The following is a 12,224-nucleotide window of genomic DNA, read 5'->3' as shown; positions in this document are numbered from 1 at the left end:
GTGGCTGACAGAACAGAGCTTTCAGGCACATATTCCTTTCCCCTAAAGACCCCTGAACTCAATAAATGGTATTTCACCTTCCAGCTCTTGGCTCCATTGGATCCTCAGACCATCAGAGATCCATCAGCCCCTCTCACCCTTTTGCACCTTCTCCCCTCTCAAGCTGATGAGCAGCTTTTATAAGAAAAAATGCAGTCCTGCTGCCAACAAGGTGAACCAATTTGTAAATGCAACTTTGGCTGACGTAGTATAATGTAAAAATACTGTTCAAGATCTTCTACTGTTTATGCATTCCAACCCTTCCGTTGCGTTTTCTAAACGCTCTGAGTATTTTTTACTTTGAAAACAATTCATAATATTTTGGAAGTAACATTTAAGTTCTCTGTTTCCTTTTGACACTCAACTGCAGAAATGAGAAAACAAAAAGGTCAGAAAAAATTGCAGAGGTGGATAGTAGTTGACAAGGAGCAAACTTATAGGAGATGAGTACATTACTACCGCTACTGCTTAAGAGCATCTCTCACAGAAAACAGACAGGTGACACTGTCCCAACTCCTTCATTTCAACTCTCCATGACTTGTTTCCTGCTTTGTAAAGCTGAGTTGAGCCATTTTTACCTAAGACGAATAACAACTAGTAATACACACTTACAGTTCTCTTGTAATACTGCACCAGCACCAGGTACCCTTAGAATTTTTTAGGGTATTGCAATGCCATCCCTGAATTTAAACAGGTTCAAGTTATTATTTGCAGCTTATTCTTTCAGGCAATTTGTAGCAAAAGTAAAAAAGTTATTGCACATGTTGAATCTCCCTTTGTAAGTAGTATTGTCAGTAACTGGACTATTATGTGTATGGGGATGCACACGATGATTTATCTACTGCTTCATTCTGTGTGACTGCAGGCTTTGAGAAAGAGTAATCCCACTTGGCATTTTGGCTCAATTTGGTCTCAGTGATTATAGATCCAGAGTAAGTTGTTAGAAGTTTGTGAAAAAAAAGTCTCTGAAATTTACAGCAGAGCTGAAGTGTACAGAAGGATGAGACTTCAATGAATACTAAGAATAAGTTTGAAAAGTATATCCAGCTGTCCTACTGGCTATGTCCAGTTGTTATCCACTGTTACAGTACAGTGCACAAACAGCTTTGTTCTTTGCAAAGTACAAACGGGACGCCAGGAAGAAGAGCTTCAAGGAGAGGGCAAAGGTGCACATACCTCAGCCTGTTCACCTGGCTGTCTGAATGGAATGACCAGTGGTACTGGACAGGCCGTGGGCTGCAGTTGGTTATCTCCAGAGAACGCACTTCTTCAGTGCCAGCTGGGATGCAGCCAAACTCCAGGGTGCTGGGCTGGATTTGGAGATTGGGGAAGTGGACTTCTCCTTGAAGGGTGATACACTCCACATAAGGATGGCCGTTGACCATGTTTATCTTCAGAACCTTCTCTTCCTTCCAGCTATGAAAATCCAGTTTATAAGATGGGTCAAATGCAATGTAGAGATGACAGGTCTGTCCTACATCCACTGTCACAGGCTGCAAGGAGATGAACAGTAATTAATCACCCGTGTGATGACGTCCCAAGGTCTCACAGCTGAAACAGTAAATGCTTGAAGTGTGATTCGCAGCATGGGCTTCTTGGTTCATCGTGCATTTCTTTTACAGCAACACTGTGACTGCAGCCACAGCAGTCTAGTCCAGGATTCCCTCAAGCCCATGTTTCTGTGCTCAGCAGCAAGACAAGGGGGTGGCTGCTGGAGAGCTGGGATGCTTTCCAGGAGACACCTTTACTGCATGGTTGGCCCAGACCTACTTATCTGCTCCTTCTCCTTGTGCCTTAAAGACAGGTTGGACCTTCTCAATTCAGATAAGATTTTGATTCCTTCAGCAGCTCTGCTGATGCAGCTCAGGCCAATCCACTGCTGACACTACAGAATAAACTTCTTGACTCAAGGCTCTCCCAACAGAAAGGCACCACCACATCCCTCCTCTTCAGACCCCACTGGAGGAGTCCAGGGCTGCTCACCTGGCCATCCGGGAGGGGCTGCTGGTCCGCATCGCAGAGCAGAAACGGCTGCTCCAAGTCCAGCATAAGGTCGAGTGGCAGCAAGCAGGTGTTCTTTAAAGCCAAAGGCTTGTACTGCAGAGTCAGGACATCATCACTGGGTTTCTATGGAAACGGGAGACAAGGAAAAAGAAGCCTCAGCTAGCCACAGACCTCCTTCTGCTTCTGCTGCATCTCACAGTTTTCAGCCCCAGAAGTGCGTACATCCCTATTTACCCTTTCTATTTGTTTTTACACTTCCAGGAGATTTTTCTTTAAAGCAGATGCTTTTCATGTTTAGAACCACAGCATTCCCTGGGCGACAGGGAAACACTCCCACACATGGATGAGGGAATAGCCCCCTGAGAGGAGGCAACTGCTTAAACAAGATCTAAATCAAAAAAGTCAATCCAGACCATTTGTCTCCAGTTTTGTCTCTCTGTTGGGCAGAACAGCAGTAGATGGTCATCACTCACATACAGACATTTCTTACAACCTTAATGGCTCTAGCAGCCTCATCAAAGCAGTTCATCTGAAACATGTGTCCTGCAGCCCCTGCTACAGGGACACAGTGTCTGGTCTCAAAGCTATGAGCAGCCTAGGCTCCTCCTTCCTCTCTATCCATAGTGATGGGCTTCCTGCACGGTTTACAGAAACCAGAGAGTTTGGGAAACTAGTTCTGCATGTACTGATATCAGGCAGGTAATGTGCCATGGCATGCAATGAATCAGTTTGTGTGTGTGGCATCAAGCAGAAGCCAGGCAGAATCAGGGAGAGCTGAAAAGCTTCTAGTTACACCTGAACTGCCTGTTCCAGGGATTCTGTACTTCAGTGGAAGCCTAGGAATTGGAAGAGAGGCCTGAAACTACAGACACCAAATAATGAAACATCCTCTCTTTTTCAGACAACTGGCAGGAGAGGAAAAGGTGATGCTGGAGTTGGGATCCAGAGACTAAAGGACACCTGCTCTGCCTCAGTGTTATCATCGCTGCAGCTGCAGGATGTCTGGGGGTCCTTTGAAGCAGGTGAGGCTCAGGGAAATGCACAGAGCTATACCATATAGCTATATCATAAAGCATCCATGCCAACAGCAGAGAAGGCAAAGAGACACAGGAGATGATGGGTTTTTCCTGGTCAGCCTGAGGAATTCACAGGAATCTCCATTTTTCCCAGCCTCCCTACAGCATCGGGGTACAGACATCCCTGTGCCTTGGAGGTTCCTGAAAAACCTCCCTTTACACTGAGCAGAGAGACTGGCATTTCTCTGGAAGTGGCCACAATCCCCCATGGCAGTGAAGCTGTAACTGCAATTTTACATTGGGGAAGTTAAATACCACTCTCATCCCTAAAAGCATCTTCACTCACTTCACAAAGTGCCTCAGGAAAGGTAAAGAGGGGCTTTAACACAAGCACACACCCCCCCTCAGCCATGCTGTTAAATGTCAGGATGCAATCCAGAAACTTACCTTCTCCACCCGGAAAGAGAATTGTCTGGCTGATATTTCTATGGAGGGATCAATAAACTTGCAGGTAATGGTTGTTTCCATTATCTTCTCTGTCCTGCTGGCTGTCCCAGTGACAGCTTCACACATCACATAATCCTGCACCTCCTGCATGCAAGGGTCTCTTGTCACTGCTGGGTGGTGGCAGAGCATCCAGACAATGCCCTGCCCTGGCTCAGCACCCACCACCCACCACAGGCCCTATTGTTGCCTTAGAGTTATGGTCACTGTGCCTTTTTCTTCCTGTGAGGCAGCTTCTTTATTCTCCACTCAGTTGTCCCTAACAGTGCACCCAAAAACCACAAAAGGCACCTGTGAGAAACTCCCTCCCTTCACACAGCTTATGTTTTATTCTGTTCTTACCCCAGATAAAGTGCTTGGCACTTTTTAAATTCACTTTCTTTCTGGGCTTCTAGTGTAAATTATCTCTCTGCCCTTCTTTGCTGACTAAGCATGAAACACGGTTTGCCTCAAAAGAGCAACATTTCCATCCACCCCTACTTTGGGATCAGCACTGGGTTTTGGTAGCTGTGCCTGCAAAGGCCTATGGGAGGGAGGCACCTGTCACCATAACCTTAGAGGGGTGCTTCTCCTTGCCTGCTTCTGCTTCTGCAGGACTGCAGCATTATGGCCCTAGTGGCAGGCCCCTGGACCTCCACACCCCTTCCCTTCCCTTCCCTTCCCTTCCCTTCCCTTCCCTTCCCTTCCCTTCCCTTCCCTTCCCTTCCCTTCCCTTCCCACACCTTCCCACACCTTCCCACACCTTCCCACACCTTCCCACACCTTCCCACACCTTCCCTTCCCACACCTTCCCTTCCCTTCCCTTCCCTTCCCTTCCCTTCCCTTCCCTTCCCTTCCCTTCCCTTCCCTTCCCTTCCCTTCCCTTCCCTTCCCTTCCCTTCCCTTCCCTTCCCTTCCCTTCCCTTCCCTTCCCTTCCCTTCCCTTCCCTTCCCTTCCCTTCCCTTCCCTTCCCTTCCCTTCCCTTCCCTATTCCAGCATGTGTTAGTAGTAGAGGAAAGTAATGACTGAAGGAGGGGTGAAATGCCACAGATATTTTTCTCCCTTCATTTCAAATTAATACATCTTACATATAACAATAGTTAATTGTGTTACTGGGCTGCCAGGTTAGTGTCCTCTAATTTAATCCACTGACAATCTGGTTTTCTTTTCAAATGTGAAGGATAACTTATTTTTTTTAACCTTTCAGGACATTATTGAGACTGGTGGAATGTGGACCCCCTGAGAGGCGTTCCCTAGTTAGGGAGACCCAAGAGGCTTCTCTAGATGCTGCTCTGTTATGCCAGTGTAGCCCTGTTTTGTTCCCTCAGTCAGCCCTGTGCCCCCTCCCTGTCCCTCCGTCTTTCAGTCACTCCCACACTGTTTCCCCATCGGCTCCCATACCCAAACTCCACCTTTGTGCCACCCCTATGTCCCCTGATAATTGATCTCTGATGCTCTCCCTGCCCCGACCACCCATATGCTTGAACCTAGACCCTCACCATGAGGCTTTTGCCTTGCCTTTGACCCTGGAGTGTCCACGTGTGTGGCTGAAATAAACATCTCTGTGGAACCCATTCAAAGGCCCTTGCCACCTCTTTACCTTCCACCATATTAACAGCTAGCCAGGCTACAACAGTGGAACAATGAAAGCATTGCTTTCAAAAATAAAACACAAGGAACCAAGGATGGTAGAAGTTGTAAGGTGCAAGGATATAGCCACTCACTAACATATTCAAATCATCTGGGTGAATACTCAGTGTATGCTGACAGGTGCTTGTTTAACTTCAAGTTTGGGGGGGAGGAAGCAAATGCAGAATGTGACCCTTATCCAGCTGCTTAAAAATTAAGTTGCTTAAACTGGGAAATTCACCCATGCACCACCATCTCCACTGCTCAAATTAATAAAAAAAGGTTTTATGGCTCTTCTGTGTAGTCCATGATGTCTGATGGATTCCCTGTTTCTTACTTCATGTTTCAAGGAAATTCATCCCTTTCCATAGATTTTCTAATGACAAGACCCCGGATATTTCTTAATATCCTTAACCGTAGAAGTTTCCAGAATTTAAGTGTCTGTCAGCACTTGGAAGTTGACGACAAGTAGCATTCTAGATCTACTTTTAGTAGATCTCTATCAGGAAATTTTGTGGAATATCCCTGAGTCTGTCAAGTAACTACAATGCTTTAGAAAAAAACATTGCTTTATGCAGCAGTTATTCAGACAGTACTTCTAGTGACTGTCCAGGAGGTTCTCAGTTTCTTCTGAAGTGCACAGGCAAACCAAGAATAGAAATTATTTTGCAGAAGAAATTGTCCTTTTCTCCCTCCCTTCCTCCCTACCCACTGAAATCATTACCAGCCATTTGGACATGCTTCCCCCTCTGTGCTATTCTAGTGTCCTGGGGCATTGCTACATGGAAGGGAAGTGATCTGAGACACAGGACTGGAGGGAACTGGAGGGAACAACGTAGAGCCACTTGGATATAGAGAATGGACTTAGATCAGAGCCTTTGCTTCTCCCTCCACTCCAAGGCTGAGCACTACTTCCTTCTCTGCAATAATCTCCCTGTTTTGACTTAAAAGCATGATTCTAGAAGCCTATGGGGAGGCGTGGCAGAAGGGAAGTCTACAGCTTAGAGCAAGAGGTATTTTAATAACCAACCTGCTCTGCTCTGCCTTACAGCCAGCTTGTTTAAAGGATATGTCAGGGTCCAGGTTACACACAAGACTGTAAGTATTGTGTTTTCCTAGTATCTTTTTTCTGTATTTTCCCAAACATAGTCTTACAATTTCATTTCAGGCAGCACATCTGACAACTGGCACATAAGTTTAATGAAGGCCAAGAGAAATGGGGAGAAAGGACATAAAAACCTGTGAACTAATGACCAGCTATGCCATCCTGAGACACCTCATGACCACCTTCTTTTTTTCCTCTGCTTGGCCTGAGCGCAGCTGTAGCTATTTGATATACAAATTTAACTATTTAGATAGCAGAAACAGAATCAAATCTTATCTCTTTTGCTTTGACCCTTGAGGGCATATGTTTTGATTCTGCATTATTAAACCTGCCTTATTCCCAAACTGAAAAGTCCTACTCAATCACAGTTCATCTACCGTCACTCAAGTAAAATCTCGCTCCCTGTGTCCTCTCCTAGTTCTAACTCATAACTAGGTTTTAAACAACTACTTTGTTAATAAAAATCATTCATTTAGCACCTTAATTATCTCACTGAGTAAAGGGAATAGTTCAAATTCTAACCTCTGCCATCAATTTACTGCTCAGATTCTTAAGGAAGCATCCTGAAAGAGATGATGCCTATTACTCTGCTCGAGTATGTGTTGAATAGAAACTGTGCACTTAAAAGCTACTTACACCACTGAAGTATAAAAAGAACTGTATTTTCTTACAGATACAGGCTTTGAAATTCCAGATAAATTTGTGGTTGGGTATGCTCTTGACTATAATGAATACTTCAGAGATCTAGATGGAAGTACATGCACATTCCTCCACTGCCAGGTGCCAGGTACCTACCTACCACAGGTACCCAGGGAGAATATTTGCTTCTACTCAGAGCTTTTCAACAATTAAAAACCCTTCAATCCCAGCTAGAAACTTCCACTGAAAGAGCAAAACCACTTTTAAAGTGACGAGTTGGTAATGCAATGTAGGTGCATAAGAAATGTTTGTGCTTCACCTTTTTCTAATTCTACTGCACAAGTCTCATGGCTCAGCTATTCTGCAGGACATTCGGAGCACCCAGGGTGTTGAGCAGCATACAGTCTGCAGCCCCATCTGAAAATAAAATAACTTGTAATGTGACTTTAACTGGATGTTTGTCTGTCTTAGTTCAATCCCATGTTGCTCTTCTGTCACCAGTCTTTAAAGCAGCCACGCAGGAGCTCCGTGTGAAGGTTTTCTGTACACTGAGGGATAACACGGCTGTAAGATCCTTCTTCCCTTGTTCCATTACAGCTTCCTTAGGCTGCACAGAGTAGCAGACCTGGAAACATCCTAAATTAATAGGCTTGATGGGTTTTCTTCCCCCTCCTTTGTTTTCAAAAGTACTTCTAAAATTCTGGGGAACTTGGAAAGTGTTTCACTTCAAGGTCTTTTTACTAAGACAAACCACTTCTGCTGAAGACACAAATGATCTGTGCTATTGCTCAGCAGCATGATGGAGTGTGCAGTAATTTAACAAACCTAAGTTCTTTAAAATATATAAACCTATGTATTACAGATAAACTTGGTAAGAATATTAAAACCCCAAGTTTACTGCAAGTAGGAAACTTGGAACCATTATGGTTCCAGCGCGTTTTAACTGCAATGCTGGTAATACAACTGAAAATCAGTCTTGCATTTCATTCGAAGATAGAGGTTGATAAATATTGTACTTTTTGGTTTTTCTTTTAGCACATCTTTATTCTGAAAGACAATGACAAAGAGAAATACAGGATGTGGTAATGCCAGTCTTCGGGTGCAGCAGTTCAGTGGCATGTACTGAACAGGGGCTGAGTGGATGAACAACATATGGTCTACTGATTGGCCTTTTTTTCACTGAAGACATGCAACTTTTCCGAAGTATACTAGTCCATACATTGGTTTCCCTATAGTGACTACTTACACTGCCTAAAGGTGAACGAGTTCTGTTCAAGTTTCAGTGAGTTGTTACCATCTGGTTACTAAAATTATTAGGAGACGCCCCTGAATTAAGGAGTAAATGAGACCATATGCCAAAGTAAAGAATCTGCATTTCATGGAAATGGGAGGAAGAGAGAGAGAAAAACAAGTAGAAAAAGGGAGGGAGGGTGAAAGGGGTTTGGGAAGGGGGGGGACAAAGAGTGTCAGAGACGATTAAGTAGAAAATATCACCATACCTCCCTGGGGTGGGGCAAGTTTGACTCTTTGTCTCTTGGTACTTTCGAAGAATATAAAATCTTTAGCACCAGTGCATCCTTCGAGTCTGCCATGAACTGGGCTCTGGATTTTCAGATCTGTTGTGTTACTTTGCATCCCATGCAGTCATCTGGTGCAAGGCCTCAGGCGTGGGTCTGGGGGCACTTTGGTGGGCTATGACACCCCCTCAGCTGCCCCCGTGGGAACGTCCTCTGGATGTGGTCTCGTGGGAGTGGGGAGTTTTAGAGCCAAGCCAGTTTGTGTGAGGGAGGATGGGTGTCCACTGCCTATTGCCAGAGGTTACACCACACCCAAAATTTCCTCCTTCTCCCTCTCTTGATGGGAGGTTTGTGTGCAAACCTGGCCTCAGCAGAGGAGCCTGTGGCTATGACTTCCCCACCCTGAACCCAGACAGAGCTGATTTTCTGGACAGCTGCTGCGTTTGGCTTTGTTGTAGATACATTTTTCTCCCTCAGCCTTGTTTACATCTCCCCAGACATGAGATAATAGGACAATAGTGTTGCCTGTACCTTGTCTCAAGTTCCTTTAGGCAGCTTAGCTCACAGTCCAAAGTTCCAGCCAGGAGGCATTTTCAGCGAGGGGTGAGCTTCAGTGGTCACAGCTTCTTCATACAGTTTTGTCACAATGGGCAAAAAGTCCTTTAAAACAATATTTAAGCCATTTGGCATAACATTCCAGTCTCTCACAAGTCCTGTGAGGAGCAGCTGAGAGAGCAGGGGTTGTTTAGCCTAAAGAAGAGGAGGTCCACTCTACCTATTTTAAAGTAGCATTTTAGCTACAGCTTTGTCTCTTTTAACTATTATTAATTTTCAGATTTTTAGCTCTGCTTTTCAGTATGATCCATCTTTGCATTGCAGAACATAGCCATATATTTAAAGTCCAACTAGAGGCCTAACAATACTAGCTACTTACCTCAGACAAGCACTTAGCTACTTTCAAATAATATAAAATTTTTAGCACCAGTATCCTTTGAGTCTGCCATGAATTGGGTTCTGGGTTTTCAGAGTTCCATTGTTGCTCCTTCCAGTTTTGTTGAGGCATTGTCGTTCATCTGTGACATCCTGCCTCCACAATGGCTTCTGCATCCCCGAAAAAGACGTCGACACCTCATCTTTTGTCCAGGGAAAGACTGAAGTCTATTACTGTAAGTACCCACTGGGGCTGTGTTGAGGCTGGAAACCCCCCTCGTGTCCCTCCTCTCCCTGCCCTGCCTGTTGTGCAGCAGCACTGTGAAGCTGCAGAACCCCTCCCCACCTCTCTGTGCCGTGTTCCTGTGGCTGGGGGCTGTCCTGGTGCAGTAGGGAACATCGTGTGTTTCTTCAGGGACAGCCCAGTGTCTTGCCTGGCTGTGCCACCACAGCCAAGTTAAGCCAGGTTCAGCCAATGTAAAGCTGAAGCCCTGAGCATGTGCTTCTTTCCCTTTCCATTTCCCACGGTGATTCCTTCTGTCAGGCTGGACACTCACCTGTGCTGCTCTGACCAACCTGCTCCTGGGCATGTGAGGATGGGGGGGGGAAGCTCAAACTCTGCCCAAAGCCTTGAGAGACACGGCTGGTCCCAGCTGGGGGAGCTTCCACACCAGCTGCTCTGTCTCATCTCCTGTGTGGGGCACAGATCCAGCCCTGCAGACAGCAGAGGAGGAGTCAGGGCCACAGAGGTCCCATGGCTGCTGGAGCTCACTTGACTGAAGATGCCCCAGTGCTGAGGTTCTGTCAAGGAGATCCATTTGGTTTCTTCTGTGGAGGGATCTGCGAGCCCAGACAGAGAACACAAATGCTAATTAACAGAGAGGATTAAACTTGGACACACTCCTGTGCACCTCACTCTTGGTACAACTTGGCTTTCTGTGTCTCTTGGACGCACCCGGCGGTGTTCTCTCCACACTGTGAGTTTTGACTGTTGTGCAGGGATGGAGTTAGGGGAGTTCTGAGAGCTCCTCCCCACTCTCTGAAAAGGTCACTGCCTCAGGCCAATGACAGAAAAGAGGAAACAGATGCCCAAAGAGCAGAAATCCCCAAACATGTCACATCTAATCACGGAGAAGCTAATGGCACAGAGCCATGTGTTTGGAGCATGTGCATTATGAATTTACTGGTGCTAAGTATTTCAGCAGGTAACTTCCAGGGCTTCCAGAACTGTCCTAGATGATGGGGTCACAAATTATTCACCGGTGCCACTTGTTCAAGGAAAGCCTTTCTGAACAAGTGCATCTCTGAGGTTCTAGCTAACTTTTTTCTTTTTTTTTCTTTTTTTCTTCTTTTTTTTTTTTTTTTTTTTTTTTTTGCCTTTCAGCTGCTTCCTTCTAAGTTCCTGAAGGAGAAGTTTCTCAATGTGAAGGAGGTGGCCAGAACTGGGGCAAGTTTTCTGCCCAGAATTGGCCCATTTCGATACGTGAGTGAGACTTGTCAAAAGGTAGCCTTTTCCTGCTCTTTTCTATTCTGTTTGATGCAAAGTTGGAAGAGGGCATGTGCTTGTGACAGGCTTGTCTCCAGCAAAATACTTCAGTGTCCAGGTCCTGTTGTCATTGCCAACTGCTGGTAGTGGTGGACTTGGAGTCCTGATCTGCACCAAGCCAACACAAATAACCTCTGCTGAAGCTGCTGGTGTTTACTGAATGTAGCTGCCATTGCTAAAACAAGGGGGGAAAGGCTGGGGACACAAAGACACAAAATTGCCATTTGCCATTCTCCTGCTGAAATAGCCACCTCTTGCTTAGGTGTGGTCACCATCAAATGCTTGGGGTCATAGGATTCCCTCCAGAGTGGCAGTGTTGGCCTTTGAAGGCCAAGGACCTGCAGTAATTCCTTCAGATTTAACAAAACTTAATGTGTTAATGTTTTGGGTTGGAACAATGTGTTGGGGCCCTGATGGGGTGTTCGATTTTGCAGGCTGCCAGATGTACAGGGGACTCCCCCTGGGCAGAGGCAATGGATGTGCTTTATCTGGATCAGTGCCTACATAGAGAGGTGTGTTTAAAGCTGCCTTTCTAGCAGGACTGGCTCAGTATAAAGCACTGTCCAAACAGGTAGGTGGCCGAGGTGGGCTGTTGAGCAGGAAATTGGCAGCAAGAGACATGTAATACATGGGTTAAGGATTGCCCTGGAGAGGGGCCTTAGGGACACCTCAGAGAGGGGCACAACTAAGGGACAAGTGTGCTGCAGCCATTCCCTTCAGCAGATTGTGTCTCCTGTGAAGGAACACAGGAGACCTGCTTGTGTCTCTGCACTGACAGCAGTGCAGCTGGAGAAGGCAGACATAGCAGGGGAGAGTTTTCTCAAAGCTATGTCTGCTCCAGAAGCATTTGCTGCTGTTGTGTCATTCCAGACGTGCCTCTGCAATGATATCAAATAAGACAGCAATAATAGATTTACAAGAAAGCACCCATTTAAAGCTCATGGAAAAAGGGGATACCAACTCTACTCTTACCCAAGTTGCTGAGGAAAGAACTGAACCTTATCATCATTCAGCATTCACTTCATTTGTCTTTTTCCCAACTTCTCTATTACTTTACTTTTGCCTTTACCTATGTTAGGAACGCACTGACGCTTAAATACAAGGGGACAAAATCATTGAAGCAAAAGAAAACTGTTTATTAGTAATGTTTCAGCTGAGGCAGGCGTGTCTCCCTCACCGCTGAGACAAACACACCCTCAAGTAAAATGGCAATCTTTCTATACCCTTTATACCTGTCCAGGGCACTCCCTGTCCTCTTTGCCAGTGGATGGGTACTGGGGAAGTCACGTACTCTCCAGACCGCCAACTTTTCTGT

This window comes from Cinclus cinclus, chromosome 11, assembly GCF_963662255.1.
Source record: "Cinclus cinclus chromosome 11, bCinCin1.1, whole genome shotgun sequence".
Lineage (NCBI taxonomy): Eukaryota > Metazoa > Chordata > Aves > Passeriformes > Cinclidae > Cinclus > Cinclus cinclus.
Note: the sequence above shows the minus strand (reverse complement) of the source record.